The following is a 20,215-nucleotide window of genomic DNA, read 5'->3' as shown; positions in this document are numbered from 1 at the left end:
TATTAGACATAATATGTATGGAAATGAAATTGATTTTATTTTCTCCTATCTGCAAAGAAACGTAACAGTCTCTTTTGTATAAGCACCAGCTGAAAATTCATTTTTCCTGAGGTTCTGCCCTCCTGCTTCTCAGGGACCCATGGTGTACTGGCCTGCAGGCATTTCCTTGCATCATTTAGTAATTTTCATGCCTTCAGACTGATGGGGTCACCTACTGGTGACAGTTCCTTGTCAAAAAGCAGCTAAGACCACATATCAGTGTTGTCTCTGCCATCTGGGCACTATTCAGGAAAGAGGCCAGTTTGGATATTAACAATTTGGAGCTTAGAAATTCTGGAACCTCCAGTGACCTTCACCTCTCCTTTCCAAATTAGCCATTCTGTAGTAAATTTATCATCATAGTTTTTTAAATTAGAAGTTAGCATAGTTAAGCTAGTATTAGAAGAATAGCTCGTATAGTTAAGCTAGCATCGTATAGTAAAAGTACTAAGTGACTAGATTAGTGTACCTTCATTTCCATGGTTAATTTTGATGGACTTTACAATCACAGTTGGGGCATCCTATTATTTGGATGCCCCAACTGTTTTTATAACCCTTTCTTATTTCATTTTATATCAAAGTTAAGCTGGGAGATATTTTCTGTTTGCTTTCTAAACCAGCTAGAATTCTGTTGTAATATTCTTTTACATACTTTTCAATCTTCTGCCACATCATTTGCACCACACTTAACCTCTGGTCATGACAACTGTCAGTTTACCTGGCATCAAAGAGTATTGGTACACGTGAAGGTACCTGCAGTAGGCTCTCCAGAAAAATTTTCAGGATAGTCACTGAGGAGAGTATTGAAAAAGGATCCGTCGAAGGGTAGGTGCTGAAGCAATGGAGCCTTATTCACAGATAAAGATTGAGTGCATTTTGGAGCAAGTTACTCACCTGGACTGTGTGTCTTTAAATATGCTAAGCATAAAATACAAAAATAGCCTACTTCTGTGAAGAATATCTTGGCCAAGGACACTGGATTTTATCCTTGTGATGAAATGCAGATTCCCCATCAAGAATCAAATTTATCATTTCAAAAAGTTATAGAAGGCAGCACTTGAATGTAATTCTAGTTGATTACATTAAAAGCATTGAACGAATCCAATAAAGAATATTCTTTAAGTAGCTTCAAAAAGTTTTTTTTTTTTGATAGGGTACATTTTCATTTGTTTTAAGCCTTTCTTGTGTCAGTATTTTGTCTTATGTGTCAGAGGAGTGTTGTTATTATAAAGGACTTAATTATGCTGGTATACAGTGCCCTTCACTGTAAGGTGCTTTTTTGTTTACAGTCACATTTTTCGTTGTAGTGCACCTTTTTTTTTTTTTGATGCTTGCTTACATTTTATATGAAATTGGCCTTTTTGAGGACTTCTTTTCAAAATCTTTTTTCTTCTTAAAACCCTTTTTCTATTTGATATAAAACTTACTTTAGCAGTCCAATGGCATCAGAGGAAAATCCTCCAAAGTCAGTGAACTATTACTTTAGGTAATGAAGTTACATATAAGAGTTTTATTTCTACCAAATATTGTATTTTCTATCTATGCCCCTGCAACTTTCTTCATATCTTTCTTATCTTGATTCCAACCTATTTCACAAAAAGTTACCTTAATAGTTGCTCCATTTTGTCACAAAATAAGGAACAGCAGTGTCATCAAAGGTTATTTAGGTTAATCAATTAAAGATGCTTAAAACACCACGATTACATCTTTCCCAAGAAGCAGTTCCCATATACTCTGAGTTTCCTATTGGTGATTAGGATTTCTAATATGAGTGAGAGAATATAGGACTTAAATTCAGAAGCAGTATTTCACCTACTAGTCTGCTTTTCTGTATAATGACCTGACTTTCTGAAATTTCCACCAATTCTCCATCAACCACTGGGAGTCATCCAAAACAATTTAAATTCCTCTTCCTTGTGATATTTGCCATCAGTAAATCCTCTCTTTTGTGCTGGATCTCACCAGTTCTCTCGCCCATTTATTCTAGTTTTTAATTCCTTCATCATCACAAATAACTCAAGTAGATTTGAGATAAGTTCTTATCCAAAAGTGTTCTAAAACATATGTGCTGCTGCTAGGCCGTATCTCCTTCTTTTTGTGCTTGAGCAGTTATTAATATTGGTATTGTTATTATATCTGAGAGTAAGACTTTACTTTTTGTTTCCTTTTAAATATAAAATTATTAGCTTAAATTGACCTTATCAGTAACTTCTGGGGTTTGATTATTTAATTCATTTTAGCATCACCATAAGACCAGCTTTGTGTCCTCAGGATTTAATTATATACATTGAGACTAAGTAAGAGAGGGTCAAGTGTAAAGTCCCATAGTCTATCACCAGCAAACTACTTCCTGGCTGACTCTGGTCGTCATTCAGTCTTCATGAATTCCCTTGACAGTATACTTTTCCATTATATACTGTACTACTTTATAGATAAATAAATCAATACAAGTAATTTAAATGAAAAGCCATCACAATAGTCACTCAATTCTAATTGAAGATATGTTATACAAAAATATGTAAAAAATTTAAAGGCTTGGTCTCAGTTACTAAGTACTTTACACTGTAAAGAGGGTACAGTTGAACACATGTAAACCAAATAAAGTATAAGTGTAGACATTTAGAAACATGAATTTATACATGTTTAGGGAACACTGGAAGAAAATATTGGTGAGAAAAAAGCCACAAAAAAGGGAATTTTGATAAGTGTTTTTTTTTTTATATGACATTTCTTTTAAAAGTTAGAAGCAGTAGTAAGAATGTCCCCATGGGATAAAATAAGGAGGTTAGCTTGTCTGGAGTGGCGAGTGTGGTCCAATAACTAATAATAAAGATAGCAACTCAACTTGGATTCTTATATTTTGTGACTGTGAATGCTTATTAATTTGAAGGACAAAAACTGGAGAATGTTGAAGCATGTGCCAGAGAGTTTTGGTTTCAAGAAAGATATACCCAAGCACAGTTTGATGTGATTCAAAAATAATTAAAGTGAATTTTACTGAAATATGTAGGGGAGATCCATTAAAGGGAAGGGCGAAAACTAACTGTGAAAATGTTAGTTATTGTGGAATTCTAGCTACTAGGCTGTTGAAATAGTTGGGAAAAATAAAAGGTGTTCCTTTGTCAATGATAAGGAGGAGTCCAAACTATGCCTAGTCTTGCAATCCTGGAGGATCAGGAGAATTTTGGTGTAATTCACAGACGTGTCATGAGTAGGTTTCAAAGCCATGATTCTTTAGGTTTAAACAACATGGAATAAGATTTAATATATTTAATATATAATTATATCAGTGTGTAACTTGGGTAAGAGCACATACATTATTAGCAGGCATGGGTATGTGGACAAAAGAAAAACCAGGGATAGTTATGAGATACTCTATTTGTGATTTAAGAAAAAGGGTTCACATCCAAATAAAACCTTGTTCATCCAGAACATTGATTCTCCAGCTGACTTACCTGGGTACTTGAGACTTGGCTTCTTTGACCTCCAACCTTTTACATTTGAAAAATTGAATTACTGTTGATATACAATATTACTCTAGTTTCAGGTGTGCAACATAATGATTTGATGTTTTCATAATTATGAAATGATTATCTCCGTAGGTCTAGTTACCCTCTCTCACTATACAAAGCTATTACAATATTATTGGCTATATTTCCTATGCTATACTTTATATTTTAAACATTTTACAAGTTGATCTTTGCAACCTATATAGTTCTCTGACTTTTTAAAAAGAGTGCTGGATTTAATAGACACTTTCCTCAAATATACAAAGTAATCATTATGAATATCAGTTGCTACATGTGCTGGGACACAGTGGTAATCTTGAAGCCTGTTGAAAAATATAAAGCCATTTAGGGGCACCTGGGTGGCTCAGTTGGTTGGGCATCTGACTTCAGCTCAGGTCATGACTTCACAGCTTGTGGGTTTGAGCCCCACGTCGGGCTCTGCGCTGACAGCTCAGAGCCTGGAGCCTGCTTCGGATTCTATGTCTCCCTCTGTTTCTGTCCCTCCCCTGCTCATTCTCTCTCTCTCTCTCTCTCTCTCTCTCTCTCTCTCTCTCTCTCTCTCTCAAAAATAAATAAACATTAAAAAAATTAAAAAAAGAGAAAAATATAAAGCCATTTAGAGGCGCCTGAGTGGTGCAGTAGGTTAAGTGTCTGAATCTTGATCTTGGCTCAGGTCATGATCTCTCAGTTTGTAAGTTTGAGCCCTGCATTGGGCTCTGTGCTGATGGCATGGAACTTGCTCAAGATTCAGTCTCTCCTTCTCTCTGGCCCTTCCCTGCTTGTGCTTTCTCTCCTCTTCTCTCTGTCTGTCTCTCTCTCTCTCTGTCTGTCTCTCTCAAAAATAAATATATAAACTTTAAAATATATATAAAACCATTTTTTTCCTACCAAAAAATGTCCCCAGATTACTATACTTTTGAGTTTCTATATTTGTTATTTTTTTTACTATATTGGCTAGCCTTATTAAACCATTTTATAAGTTATTTAGTCAGAATTTAGTGAACAGCTATTATGTGCAAGGAATTAAGGTGATGTTCAAAGATGACCAAAAAGAGATATCTTTATTATTTTGAGAAAGATTGAACTCTTCTTGATTCTTCTGCCATACCATCAATCACTCTGTGACTTCATTAGCTTTGGAATAAATTTTTCAAGTAGCTGGCCTGCATAGGGTAGATGGTGATGGCAACTCCTATTTTATATTTCCCCCATCATGTGGCTTGGCAGTTCCCACTTCTCTTCAGTCACTAAAATTTTTCTCCTGGTGATCTATGGTACTAATATACAATGACTGTTGTATGGATTTTTAATAACTTTCTAGGTAGTGGCTAGAGTGGCATCATCCGTATTTTCAGCATGCCCTTCAGTAAGACCACAGAGGAGTGGGAAACCACAGTGGAGGACAGAATAGTTTCCTGAGTACCTAAAACCACTGAAAAAGCAACTCATCGTTAATGGGTTCTGATATTAGATTGGAAGCAACATCTCGGTAGGAGAAGGTTTTCAGAGAAGGTATAGTTGAAAACCAGAGTCAGGCTGAGATATAAAGGCAAAATGATGTGACTGTCTTATCCATGAGAGGCCTAACATTGGATTAAAATTTTTATGCAGAAATATATATGTAACTTATGTATTCAGGTGTTATTTATTTATTCTATTTATTTTTCATGCCTAATTGTTTTCTTTTTTTTTTAAATGTTTTTCTTTATTTTTGAGACAGATAGAGACAGAGCATAAGCAGGGGAGGGGCAGAGAGAGAGGGAGACACAGAATCCAAAGCAGGCTCCAGGCTCTGAGCTGTTAGCACAGAGCCCGATGCGGAGCTCGAACTCACAGACTGCAAGATGATGACCTGAGCTGAAGTCGGATGCCCAACTGACTGAGCCACCCAGGTGCCCCCATGCCTAATTGTTTTCTATGAATGTCTAAAACACTTAAGATCTAAATTTACAGGAAAAATTGTAATTTTAATTTACTTCAATCTCACGGGAAGTTTTGCTTTCTTAAGCTTAAGACACCGTGGTACCAAATATAGTGTTAATGTTTTTATGAAGATAATTTATTGATTCAGGCAGAAATTCTCCTTTATCAACTTTAAAATTATCTGTTTTGGTCACTTCATGGCCAAGAAATTAAAGATTCGAGCTGATTATCTAAATGATCCTGATAAAAGCCTAAATTGGCAACTGGAAAACAAAAACGATTTTGGGAGAGCAGTTCTTTGATTACCAACTAACTTATTTTGCATTCTGATGAAGACATGACCATCTTATACATTGGTCTATTATGTGTCAGACCCTGGTCTTGGTGCTAAGAATACATAAATTAAAGACATTTTGATTATTATTATCATTGCTATAATTATTATCCTTAATGGTCCCATAGTCTGTCAGAAGAGACATATATGTAGTTGTAAGACTCATGGGTTACAAAAATTTAATCATAAAAAATAAATGAATGAAAGGCTATTGGAAATACTATATATTCATCTCAGTTTTATTTGTAAAATGGGAATGATAATCACTGCTATATTATTTACCTCATAACAGTGTTTTGGAGAACAAGGAGATGGAATACACAAGTAATTTTTACCTGCTTTTGTTAAATTCCCACCAAAGGGACAGATTCTTAAGATATCAGCCCTTTTTTAGCTGATGAATAATGAGCAAGTACATGCAATCAGTTAATCAGGTATAGATTTTGACCCTAAAGCCCAGTAAAATAAGACAAACATGAAATTTGTGGTTAAAAGCATAGCATGTGGTATAGATTTTAGGACTCTTTCTCATGCTATAAATGAGAAAACAAAAGATCCAGGGAAATAGAATGGCTTGCCCAAGACTATAATATGTGTTAGTAACAAAGCCAGGACTAATTCAACTTGGTATTAGATATTTTTTAAAAACAAGTCTCATTTGTTTGTTTGCTTGATTGTTTTTTTAAGTTTTTTAAAAAATATATTATTTATTTTTGAGGATGAGTGAGTGCGAGCAGGAGAGGGCAGAGAGAGGGAGAGAATCTCAAGCAGGCTCCATGCTATTAGGGCAGAGCCTGACATGGGGCTCGAACTCACAAAACCATGAGATCATGACCTGAACCGAAATCAAGAGTAGGATACTTAACCGACTGAGCCACCCAGGTGCCCCATTTGATTGATTGTTTCAAACTCATATGATTCAACCTCCTGCATTCCTCTCTCCTCTGAGGTTTATATCATCCAGCCACGCTAAATTCTTCCCAACTTTGCTGCTGTCATTTAGTAGCTTCCGGGAGACTCTGCTGTCACTGAAAACTCATTCTTACTGCTGATAGTCTGCCTTTCAATATGGACTCTTGTCATACTCCCGAATGATTCCAATATTCATATGTGTGATCCATTGATGCTTATCCTCTTAGTTCAGTGACATAAATTCTGTGTCCTTTCCCTTCACTTCCGCAACCCACCTACTCTGACCACCGTCTGGCACCTTGGCATTGCCAAGAACTGTTATATCTCTGAACTCTTAAAGGTCAGAAAGACTCTGAACAATAGAAGCCTGTTCTTTTCAAACTCTCTTGCTTCCAACCCACCTGCTCTTAACATTCCTCTTGAAAGCCTGGGTAAAGCCGTTTTCTTATGGGATCTGACTTCTTCCCAGGATTTATGCAACTCTGTCTCCATATTTATGTTTGTTACCATCTTGTAGTAAAGTTCCTTTCTTAGAGAAAATGAAATTCCAACTTGAAATGCCCATTCCATATGAAACTCTAGTGGAGGCTTTCATTTTTTTCTGGCAGAAAAATAAAGGCCAGTAAGGGGCATCTTTTTTTTTTAATATATGAAATTTATTGTCAAATTGGTTTCCATACAACACTCAGTGCTCATCCCAAAAGATGCCCTCTTCAATGAGGGGCATCTTTTTTAATGAAAGAAGAAAGGATTCTATCCCTGTGAGGGCTGTGATCAAGAGTGAGAGATTACACTTGCTCAGATGGCTGAATGGTACTATCTCTACAGCAAGTGATCAGGGGTTGTGTGTAGTGCATAAGGATGAGATGAGATTAGAAAAGGATGCCTAGAGACGGATTCTAGGGATCAGGGGTAGGATGGAAACAAAGGCTTCAGGGAATTAGCCATGCTTAGAGAGCCATCAGGGTAAAATGTACAAAAATAATCCCTTAAGTTTATTGTACAGATGAGATAGAGCTAAATAAATGTAAGATATTATTGTTGTTGTCAGGCTATTCCAACCTTAAATAAGAAGATGTCCTTATTCTAAGGGAGCCCATGTGAAGTAAATATAAGAATGTTCTGTAGTGAATGTATGCAAATGAAGAAGAGATATATTTTGCTGATTTGCTGACTTTGAGTAGCACACTTAGCGTCCTGTATTTTTCCTTCATAACAGTTGCATCCATAGCATGTGGCTATAGATGAGGGCTTTCATTTAGACTTGTATAGATTGTTCTGCAGCTATTGCTGGATACTTGAGGCAGTTTCCTCTGTTTTCTGTGGTGCTCTGACGTATTTTATAATTTGTACATTACAAAGGGCTGAACAAAACAGATCAATAAACAAATTGCTCACACTATGTTGAAGGGGAGAAATTGTTTACAGTAGAATGGAATGCAAGGTGATATGAGGATATTGGAACAGGGAAACAACTTAAACAGATAATGTCCCATTTTCCTGGATAAATGAGTGTACCATATTATTTTTACTTTTTGGCTGACAGGTGTCATTCTGATGGTAAAAAGAATATGCATTGAGATGTTTATTGTAATTAAACAGATGTTTAGTGAACACTTTATCTGGGTCAAGCTCTCTGCTATAGTCATCAATGACCAGAGCTGAACTATAATCCCTCTCTCAAGAAGTTCGTCATGTGGTGGTTACCATTCAGTTTGGTAAATGCAACCATCAGAGTAGGTATGAATAAAGAGGTAAGAGAGAAATGTCATTACTTTTCTCTGGACCAAAGAAAGAAGTGAGGGTAACCTCATAGAAGCCTCCCAAAGAATGTGACATTGAAATTCACACCATTACAGGACACAGAGGAGTGATTATGAGTCAAAGTATTGATGTAGAAAACAAAGCATGCTCAGGGAACTTAAAAATGTCACTAATTCTGGAATATATGTTCAGGGAAAAGGATTGGGGAAAGAGCAAGTTGTAAAGGGAGGAAAGGCTTAGGTCATGAAGGGACAGGCTTGCCATGCCAAGAAATTTAGATTCTATTTTGCAAATATGGTGAGCCAGTGAAAGATTTTAAACAGAGAGGAAACACAATCAGATTTATATTTTGAAAACAGCACCCTGAAAATTTTGGAGAGGACGGCTTAAGAAAAGAAGTCAGATTGGAAATTAGGACACAAGTTGATGGGCCATTGATAGTTGGGAAAGTGGTGGAGAAAAAGCCAATTTAATTAATCAATTCAGTCAAGAATGATAAGAGCTTTACTAAAGTAAGTGTCAGTTGGGATGGAAAGGAGAATGGATTGGACAGGAATTTAGTAGGGAGATTAGGGTTTAATGAATGATTGGTTATAAGGATAAAGGAGAAAGGGGAGTCAGTAATGACTACCACGTTTCCATTTTGTATAACTAAATAGTGAGAAAAGAGGAAGCATAGACTGGCAAAACATGAGTTTTAGAGTAGTTGAATTTGAGGTATCTATGGGAAAAAAGGTGGAGAGACCCCATAGGCCAAAGATGTAGAAAGGGAGGTAGATTTGTGATTTGTCAGCAAATAGCTGTAGTTAAAACCATAAGAGTGGATGAGATTACCAAGGGAGAGGATATGGAGTGAAAAGAGGAACAGTAAAGGCAGGACTTTGAGGAAGGTGAAAATGAGAAAGAGGATCCAGAAAAAGGATGTAGAAGGAACAGTTAGAAAACTAGGAGAGCGGTACCTGGGTGGCTCAGTTGAACTCTTGACTTCAGCTCAGGTCATGATCTCAAGGTTTGTGAGATGGAGCCCTACTACTCTGGGCTGAGCGTCGAGCTTGCTTGAGATTCTGTCTCTCTTTCTGTCTCTCTCTGCCCCTCTCCTTGCATATGCTCTCTCTCTCTCTCAAATTAAAAACAAAACAAAACAAAACAAAAAAAACTCAAACAAAACTAGAAGGAGAAAGAGGAAGAACCAGGAAACAACAGACATTATGGCAGCCAAGGGAGGAGAGATTTCCAGGAAGGGAACCACAAAGCTGACAGGGAAAGGAGGGTTATGGAAACAGTGCTCTGTACCAGTAGCCTCCACTTCCTCCTAGAGTCTGCCTCCCCAAGAATCTCTCTCATTTTTCCCCCAAAGTCTGAGTACTTTAATGTGATTTTCTATAAACAAGGATACTCTTAAACTTAACCAAAATACAACCATCAAAACCAGGAGATTAACAGTGACACATTACTACCATTTAACTCTCAGACCCCATTTGAGTTTTACTTGTCCCAATAAAGTCTTTTGTAGCAACAGGTTCTAGTATAGAATTAGTCGTGTCTCTTAATCTCTTTCAGTTTGGAGTAGTTCCTCAGTCTTTCCTTGACTTCATGATCTTGACAGTTTTGCAGATAACAAGTCCAATTATTTTATTATTAATTAATTTATTTTTTCTTAAAGTTTATTTATTTTAAGAGAGAGAGAGCTGGGAAGGGGCAGACAGAGAGAGAGAGAGAGAGAGAGAACACCAAGCAGGCTCCACTGTCAGCAAAGAACCCCAAATGCTGGGCTAAATCTCACAAACCATGAGATCATGACCTGAGCCGAAATCAAGAGTCGGTTGCTTAACCGACTGAGCCACCCAGGTACCCCACAAGTCCAATTATTTTCTAAAATGTCCCTCAGTTTTGTTTTACTGATGTTTCCTCGTGATTAGATATAAGGTATACCTCTTCATTAGGAATATTCCAGAAGCAATGTTGCATTCCTGTCACTGCACTGCTAAAAGGTATATGATTTAAATTTTTCCCATTATTGATGATGTTAATTTTGATCACTGGATTAATATGGTATCTCTCAGTCTTCTCCACTGTAAAGTTTGTAATTAATGAATATTTTATGGGAAGTTGCTTTGCAACTCTGTAAATATCCTGTTAATCATCAAACTTTTGATTTATTCATCAATTTATTTATGTGAGTATGAACTTATGGATTCCTATTTTATTCAGTGCATTTTAGTCTATTATTAATCATCATCATTATTTATTTTGGTACTAAATTGACAAGCTGGCTTTTGTATTCTTTTGGCATGTACCATCATTTTTTGAAAACTCCCTATTTTCTGGTACAAAAACTTTTCAGGTTAATTATTTACTTTTTCTTTTAATTTTTTTTATCTGAGTATAGTGGATACACAATGTTACATTAGTTTCAGGTGTACAGCATGATGATTTGACAAATCTGTGGTATGCTGTGCTTGCTCACCTCAAGGGTAGTTGCCATCTGTCACCATACAACACTATTACAGTACCATTGACTGTATTGCTTGTGTTGTACTTTTTATTCCCATGACTTATTCATCTCTTCATTTCTAAACCCATTAGAAGGGCAGAGGCCAGGAGGAAGTGGAGGCTGCAAGTATGTTGCATTGTTTCTGGAGACTGAGAAGGGAAGGTGAGAGAGAGGACGGTAGCTAGACCGAGATGTACTTCTAAGTGAAAACATTTTCTAGGATGAGAAAGCATGAAGCAGTTTTAAAAATTGATGGAAAACGGTGGTAGAAAAGGAGAATTGGAGGATAACTGAAGCAGAGTTTCTGAGGAGGCAAGAAGGAATTGTGGCTGGGCCACACTGAATAGGAAAAGTCTTTCTTCTGGGTGGTGATACAATTAAGTTTGGGAAAGAGGAGAAGAGAAATAATATTTGGTATCCTCTGTTTTCTCAACTATTCAGTGAAGGAGAAGGAAAGGGAAATGGAGAAGTTCAAAAACAAACAGGACAAATACTTAAAGGACCCACCAGAGATAGGAAACCATGTATTTCTAGCAGTGTGATTGCCTACTGTTTTGATATTCTCTCCATTCAGAAGTGTACAGTCCCAAGATACATGTGAGGAGTCCCATCTTTCTCAGCACCTCATTAACTTGGCCACCTGCTGGCCCAATGTCCAAAGCACTAGAATATTCTTTTAGTTAATTACATAGGCTACCAAGTGCTTGCCAAAGATTATAGCCACGGATTATCCTTTGTCCAGCTCCTGTCACAAGGCCAGATGAAATTAACTTTTCAGAAAACTACGTCCCTGACTTTGTTTGCTCTCCTTGAAGAACTGCTTTTTCTAGGTAGTGTTTTAATACTGTCTCTGTTTATTTCTTAAAAGTCAGAACGAGCATTGGAAATGTAAATAATGCCTTATAATTTTCAAAGATTTGTAGAAAATATTTCTTAGTATGTTGTTCAATATCCCTTTTATAAAGTCCATTTTTAACAATCTTTGTAGACTTTACTATCATGAAATCATTTATCTCTCTTGAAGAACTGACATGTTTCAACTTAACTGCTAATGAGAGAATTGTGTTTTCCATTCTTCTCTTTTCCTACCAGGAATCTCAAAGGTAAATTTGATGCTTGATTACAAAAAAATGTTTACTGTACATGCGTAGATATTAGCTTCTTCATCTTCAACAGCGTTATTTAATACTTTATATAATTATAAAGTGCCTCAAATCCAGTTTAAGAAGAGTGAGGACATTAATGTATAGGTAAATGGAAGTGACCCTACTGTAGGTATAGATCCCTGCTGAAGTTTCTCTATGTTATGAAGCACAGGGTAATGACAGGCTGAGAGGTTTTTTAAAACTGTGGAAGAGGAGGAGTTTATGTTACACTCACAGTTGAATATGGAAGAAAAATTTCCTTTGTATTTAGTATGGTAGAAGAGTCTTTGAGCTTTGATCATATACCAGAGGAGAATCATACTCCTTTAGATTAGTGAAAAGGGCCTTCCGTGGCTCATAGAAGCTCTGCCATGGCTGTCTTTTCCTTCTTTAGTACATTCTAGAGTCTGCTATGCGGCTATGCTGGGATGTTTTGCCCAATGTTGGCAGGGTATATGTGTGGGTGAAACATTCTCTTTACCATGGTCAACACTGAGCAGGGCTGCTGCGTCTCTGTGAATTTCCAACAGCCTCCTTCCCTGTTCTCCCTTTTTTATCTTTAGGGAAAAATAAATCCATTTTCGAGTGACTGTTTCGTGACAAATGGAGAGAGAGCTTGCCTTCCACCCGCTTCCTAGCTTTTCCTAATGTTTTTATCATATGTCTTCGAGATCATAATTGCTTGGCAAACTAAGCACCTGAAAGACACCCTCTGTCTCCTACTTCTGTTAGTCACGATGGTTGTGAAATCACAGAGCCTAGAAAGAGACCCTTGTGCACTGGTACATGTGATAGACAACTTACCCCTTGTTTTTGGCTTGAAATGCCAGATTTGAACAGTGGAAAGGCAAATTTCATTTTTTTCAATGTTGACACACACCGAAGGAAAGGTTAGTATGTAATCTCCTTGATCTGTCATTTTAATAATATATATATTTTAACGTTTATTTATTTTTGAGACAGAGAGAGACAGAGCATGAACGGGGGAGGGGCAGAAAGAGAGGGAGACACAGAATCAGAAGCAGGCTCCAGGCTCGGAGCCATCAGCCCAGAGCCCGATGCGGGGCTCGAACTCACCCACCGTGAGATCGTGACCTGAGTCGAAGTCGGAGGCTCAACCGACTGAGCCACCCAGGCGCCCCGATCTGTCATTTTAAAAGTAAAATTTTACTAAAAAAAAACAACTGCTTGAAAATGAAAAAAATTATGGAGCGAGTGATTAATTTTTGAAGTGCTTATGTTCTCCCTTTCAGCAGTTTATTTTTAGGCTGTCTTAGGTGCAAAGAGATGTACTAGACTAGTGTATCTCAACCTTCATACGTGTATGAAATCACCTGGGAACTCGATAGGTTGCAGATTCCAGCCCTGGGATGGACCTGAGAGTCTGCATTTCTTCTAGGCTCTCAGGTGGTCCGTGGGCCACAGTTTGGGTAGAAATTCGGGAAGCTCCTTCTGATAGTGTCTTTCTTGTGATAGTACACTGCATATGCCTTCTCACACACTTATGAATTATTTCCTTCAGAGTCATTTACACATGTCTCAAGGCAATGTTCTATGCTCCTGAAATAGGCAAAAAATTGGTTTTAAAATGTGCATGTTTAAAAAGTTACACCAAAAACATTTATCTATTCATTTCTTACATTACTTGCCAAATGTGGTACTGCGGTTAATGGGAATCTTAGTTCTGTTTTGTTCACTAACATATCCCCAGCAATCGAAACAGTGCCTTGCACACAGTAGACATTCAATAAATATTAGTTTAATTGAATTATGTACAGAGGGCTTTTGTTCCAATCCCTCTTCCTGCCTTAGTAAAGGGTTTGATGATTTAAGAGCTTGCAGTATTTTGCATTAATTTTCATTGCTAGCACCATAAATGTAAATGAAACAAGATAGTAGACTAATTATTCAAATTTGAGAACCAAAAACCTTGGAAATGTTTCTTTGTTGGTTTCTTTTTTGCTAAATTCTTTATAATTTTTTTATTTGCTTTTTTCTTACACTGGTGGACTAAAGAAAAGGAAACATCCAATTAATTGCATATTTTGTGGGCAAACTCTTCTTAATATTCTTCTTTACCTTTACCTTTCTAATAATTGAGGAAGAACGACTACACTTACTGTCAATGAAAACTCTCAAGTGGTTATATTTTTTCATTTTCTTCCTTTTTATGATTTTTTTTAGTTTATTTTTATTTATTTTTAGAGAGAATGACAGCAAGCAGGGGAGGGACAGAGAGAGAGAGACAGAATCCCAAGCAGGCTCCACACCATCAGTGCAGAGCTTGATGATCTGAGCTCAATGATGACCTGAGCCGAGATCAAAAGAGTCCGATGCTTAACCCACTGCACCACCCAGGCGCCCCTTCTTTTTATGAATATTGATGTTGCATAACAATAGTCTCCTTAGACTTTAGTGCCCAACATCCAGTGGGAAGTGTACTGAGTGGGACGAACTGGGTTTGTCTTATTCCCCATCAGCTATTCCTTGTGACTCTGGACAAGTCACCAGACCACTTAAAGCCTGTCTTCTCATCTGTAAAGGGTCTGTCATACTTTCCTCCCAGCCTCCTGTGAGGACCAAATGAACTATTATGGAGGTGCTGTTGAAACTGTAAAGCTTTTTTTTAATGTTTATTTATTTATTTTTGAGACACAGAGAGAGAACAAGTGGGAGAGCGGCAGAGAGAGAGAGAGAGAGAGAGAGAGAGAGAGAGAGAGAGAGAAAGAGAATCCGAAGCAGGCTTCCAGGCCCTGAGCTGTTAGCACAGAGCGCAACGTGGGCTCAAACTCACAAGCTGTGAGATAATGACCTGAGCTGAAGTCAGATGCTTAACCAACTGAACCACCCAGGTGCCCTGAAACTGTAAAGTTTTACATAAATATAGCTAGTTGCAGTATATTGTATTATAGCTTATATTATTATATTCTCATTTTAATTATTAATAACTGCCTCCCGACCTCTGCTTTTCCCCAAACATTATAAGCAGTCACTTCTATTTTAGTATTTATTTAGAATGATAGTTTTTGTGTTGGAGGAAATATTTATCTAAGTCCTTGATTTAGAAAAAAAAATGAGGTTAGGTGACTTACCTGAGGTTACACACAGCTCATTACGATAAGAAGACTTTTCCTTGTAGTTTGGCTTTTGCTCTCTATAAACCCTGAAGCATCTCCAAATCATTTGCCTTTATCTCTTCATATTCTCTTTCTGGTCTCTGATTTTCCTCCACCCTTAGTCTTTCTATGTGGGCTTGAAGGGCAAGCCTTAGTTTCTTATCAATGAGTCAACCAGTTAATTCATTTATTTGACAAATGCAGGTCCCACTAATCACCCAGCAGTATGCTGGGCATCAGGTATCAAGAATGAATCCAGACTGCAGATGTCCATCAAGGGTGCTAACATAGGCAAATAGCCATCAGAAATGATACTGATGTTATATTTATAGCAGCATGTGTGTATGTGTGTGTGTGTGTGTGTGTGTGTATGATTATGTGATGAAATAATATTATCTATGCATCCTCCAGACTTTATGGATACTCTGTAGTTCCTACCATTGCTTATAGTCCAGAAGGAAAGATAAAGAAATAATTTTTGCCACCTACGTGTATGGTTGGATGTGGATCAAGAGAGGGTGTGGAGGTTCAAGAGAGGAGGACATTACTTCTAGATGGGGGACATTAGTCAGGTATTTTGGAATAAGTAGCATTAGAGTCTGGTCTTAGATGTTAGCTAGCCATGCAAGGGAAGAGCTAGATGGAAAAGGAATTTCCCATGAAGGAAGTCGTATAAATAAGGGCTCTGAATAAAATGCTAACAGATACACAGGGAATGGTGAAATGGTTAATTTGTCTGAGGCAGAACTTGCCTAAAAGGGAGTTGAGAAAGAATTTATTGGAAAAGTAGACCCAGATGTCAGAGTGCTGAGAACGTCAGAGTTTGAACTTGTCTTCCATCTGCTAATTTAGTCAAAACAAAGTGGACTCTCTTTTGTAAATTTCTACTGAAGACCGATAAATAGGTACTTATTTTTAACTCTTCCCGCCCACTCATTTTCTGGTCCTTTTTTCTTCCTTGTAACATTTGTGCTAGAAAGTGACACCTTTGCAGGGAAGCCATCTTCTTTGTTTGTCTGGAAAAATGTCATTAATCATACAGCCCATTTACATTCCCATAGCAATATAAATATTTGGTGGTAAGAAGAATATAGGCGAATGTATTGCAATGTTTTGCAGCTAGACTTGGAGTCTATGTGGACATGTGGCCCGCCTCTCAGTGAAGCAAAAGGCATATTACAAGCTGGTTTCTCAGCTGTGAAATGCCACTACTTAGGTCGCATGCCTCACTTAAAAAAAAACTGCCAGGAGCAACGCCTTCTACTTGGCGGAGAGGCGTGCCACCTGTCACCCCAAGCTGCCATCCCCTCTGGCATCGTGCACGGGTAACTTTGATTCACTTCTGCATATGGGGAGGTTGTGTTCTGTGCCTTTTGCAGCATATTTCTCCATGGTATTTATTGGGGTGAATTCATTCTTGTACTCATTGAACTGAGGGTTATTGCCCATACTCATGGGGGTCAAACCTTAATCTGGAAGAATAGTTGTAACCTTGGGGACAGCAGTTGAGTGAAAATGTAAATTGTCTCACATGTGAAAAATGGCATGTGATAGGCATATTTCCACTCAACACCTAGCTGTGATGCCACTCTTGGTGATATTGCAAGATCACACTTTATTTCACTCTGTAATGACATTCCTGGAAATCAGCCTTAGAGAACACACATTCTAGATTCATTAGGGACCACGTCCCATCAACTCTTAAGGACTATAATAAAGAAAATAATTTATATCTTCACATGCTGGCAAAAAAAACTCCTTACAGCATGTACCTTACTTTAGATTTCATCCTTTGTAAGGTCTGGAATGAGGTTAAGCACAAAATAAGTGCTTGATTAACACATGTTGAATGAACAATCAAATAGTGGTTCTGTTAAAAGGTAATCTAATAGGCATTTGTGCTGGCCATAATACTAGAATCTTTTGGCTTCCTATTTTTCTAAGAAAGAAATATTTAAAAACCAACTATGCTCTATGTTTATAGAGATACAAGTTCTGCCTGCCATAATAATCCCATCTTGGCACAGGTGTTGGACTGTAGAGTTTACAATGTGTTTTCTCTTGTATTTTGAGTTGCTCAAGAAAAAAAAAAAAACTATATTAAAATACTTTCCAAAATTTTTTCAAATGTAATTCTCATTTTTACCATCTGTTCTTGTTCGGGGTTGAATTGTGGCCTCCCCAAAAAGTTTGCATCTTAATGCCTAATTTCTCAGGATGTGACTTCAACTGGCAACAGGGTCATTATAGAGGTAACCACGTTAAAATGAGATCATTAAGATGGGCACTAACGCAATATGACTGATGTCCTTCCTTATAAAAGCGGGAAATCTGGCATAGAGAGAGACAGGCAAACAGGGAAAATACCATGTGAAGATGAAGGTAGAGACTGAATGGAGTACCTATAAGACAAGAAATACCCAAGAGTGTCAGCAAACTACCGGAAACTAGCAGAGACGCCTGGAACAGATTGTTTCTCCCAGTCCTCACCAGGAACCACTCCTGCGGCCATCTTGATCTTGAACTTCTGGTCTCCGAAACTGTAAGACAACAAATTTCTGTTGTTTAAGACATGTGGTTTGCACTTTGTTACAGCAGGCATAGGAAGTGAATTGCAGTTGTTCTCAGGTTACTATATTCTGGAACCTGGGCTAGGTTCAGGTACTTTTTGAATGTGCTGAAAAAAAACTAATCTTTATCTTTATGGCTCATATGTTTATGGGCTATTAGTTGCTTAGCTTTTAATCTTTCCGCCCCCCCATCTGACCCACCACATTATTTTCATAAATGTTAATATAATTTAGGTGTCTATTATTATTACTGAAAAATAGTAATGATACCAACACCATTGATTGAGCATTTATTGTGTGTCATGTACTGTGCTGAGTGTTTTATGTACATTACTTCATTTGGTCCTCCCAATAACCCTATGAAGAAAGTACATTATTATTCTGAAAGATGAAAAATGTTTTTCTGAGTCACACAGGTAAAAATTGTCAGACACAGGGTCAGTCTTATTCCAAAGCCCAGGTGGCTGACTGCTATATAATTTGTATAAAGAGGTGCTACACTGTGGCTTTTTGTCTACATTATTAGGGCTTTTGGTCTGGATATTGTCAGCATTTGAATGCCTATTTAAATGAGTAAGGGAAATGTAAATAAAGGCAAAGACTATATAACCATAAACCAGACAGTGTCTTAAAAAAATCAGGTCCTTGAACTAGATTGTATCCAGCACACCTGCCCTAGTCAATTGGGAGGACCACATAGCTCAGCCTATCACTACCTCAGGAAAGAATAAAATAAATGTATCCTGGGTCTTCTTTATCAGTTCTCTTCAAATGCAGAAATGTGTGTCCACTCCAAGGCTCGCTCCTGTTTGACTGTAGAAGGACGGACAGAGGGAGATGTTGTGAGAGTGTGAAGATGGCATTTCCTATGCCTGCTGAAACAAAGTGTAAAGATTTATCACTATTAATCTTTTAACATGAATCTTTTCAGATTATTCTGTGTGGCTTTTTAAAAAATTAAATATATGCTTTCCATGAAAACTGAGAAATACAGAACAGTGTTATCAAGCCAATGACAATTATCCATAATTCCAACTCCAGGAAATAGCCAGTGTTAGCATTTTATCACATAAGATGGCTACGTATTGATTTGTTCTAAAGCATACCTGACATTTCTTTAAAAAAAAACTTGAAATTTAGTATCCCTGGAAATGATGATAAAAAGCCATGCCTTCCTTTTTCTGTGTCTAGGAAAGTACAATAATTAAAACAAACAAACATACCTATATTTCTAGAAACGAAGTTTTTTTTTCCCCAGTGCGCAAAGGGGAAGAAGTCTTTCTCCTCTCTCTGGAAATTTCTAGGGCTTTAGTGCTTGGGGAATCTATTCCATTTTCTAATTTAACAGTGATCTAAACTAACTCATTCTCAAAAAGCACAATGTACAAATACTGCCAACTGATTTTCCAGGAGTGTTAGTTCATGTGGAAGCCAGACTCTCCTGTTTGGTTCCTAGTGTTATGGGCATATGTTTCTGAGACTCTTGGTTTGTTGTAGGAAGAATGCAGGTGTTAGGTGGGGTTGGACTGAATGAGTCCAAAGGCCTGAGAAGCTGTGATTCCTTGAGTAGGGGTTCAGAGAGTCTATGGCTTTGTAACAGCAGTATGATCATCCCTTTCTGGGAGTGGTCTATCAATGGCTTTGGCTCACTATTGGGGCTCTCAGCCTTTTGAATTTTGGCTCCTCCATTTGTTGTTAGTTGTTCAGGCAGATGCACAATAGGAATTGTGGGTATCAAGGAGGAAGATTAGTGGTTAAGAGGGAGGTTTCTGGAGTAAGACAGCCCTGGTTTCTTATCCCATCTCTGTCATATTTGAGTTCTGTGACTTTAGGCTAGTCACTTAACTTCTCTTAGTCTCGCTTCTCAACTATGTAATCTAGGGATTGTACTTATACTTACTTCTCATGGCATTAAACAAGATAATGACTGGCATATCATAAGAACTCAGTAAAACACACACACACACACACACATATGTATACACATACATACACAAAAGCTAAATAGGTCATGTGATATGGCATATTCTACTTTGATTGGTTTCTGTTAGGAAGGACTTTGTAAGTATGATACCTTCCAGAACTAGCATAGAATTTATTGATAGAGGGGAGAAAAGGATGCCTCATATACTACTTTTCATCGGGGGAATTTTCAGTTTTTAATAAGCTCCTGTTAAAAGGTAGTAATTTAACAGGAAAGAATAGCACTTAAAGCTATTTTTCAGTGATTATCTCAGAGTTACCAGAGAAGCATAGGGTGGGCGTGGCAGAGTGGCCAAGAGGAGAGACCTGATCCCTCATAGGCCAGTGGGAGGACATCAGACGTTATTCTTATTTCATCGCATTTATTTGGTTCTAGCTATGAACATAGGTATAGCACTGTTTCCTGAAAGTCTTTGATGACCATGT

At 37.5% G+C, this 20,215-nt stretch overlaps 1 protein-coding gene across 4 annotated transcripts in view; it reads left to right on the top strand.

Moving 5' to 3' along the window:
• Nucleotides 1–20,215, top strand: part of GRM1 (glutamate metabotropic receptor 1) — a 449,767-nt gene that overhangs the window by 46,866 nt on the left and 382,686 nt on the right. The window lies entirely within an intron of this gene.

Source organism: Acinonyx jubatus, chromosome B2 (genome assembly GCF_027475565.1).
Source record: "Acinonyx jubatus isolate Ajub_Pintada_27869175 chromosome B2, VMU_Ajub_asm_v1.0, whole genome shotgun sequence".
Classification (NCBI taxonomy): domain Eukaryota; kingdom Metazoa; phylum Chordata; class Mammalia; order Carnivora; family Felidae; genus Acinonyx; species Acinonyx jubatus.
Note: the sequence above shows the minus strand (reverse complement) of the source record. Positions and strands in the feature narration are given on the sequence as shown.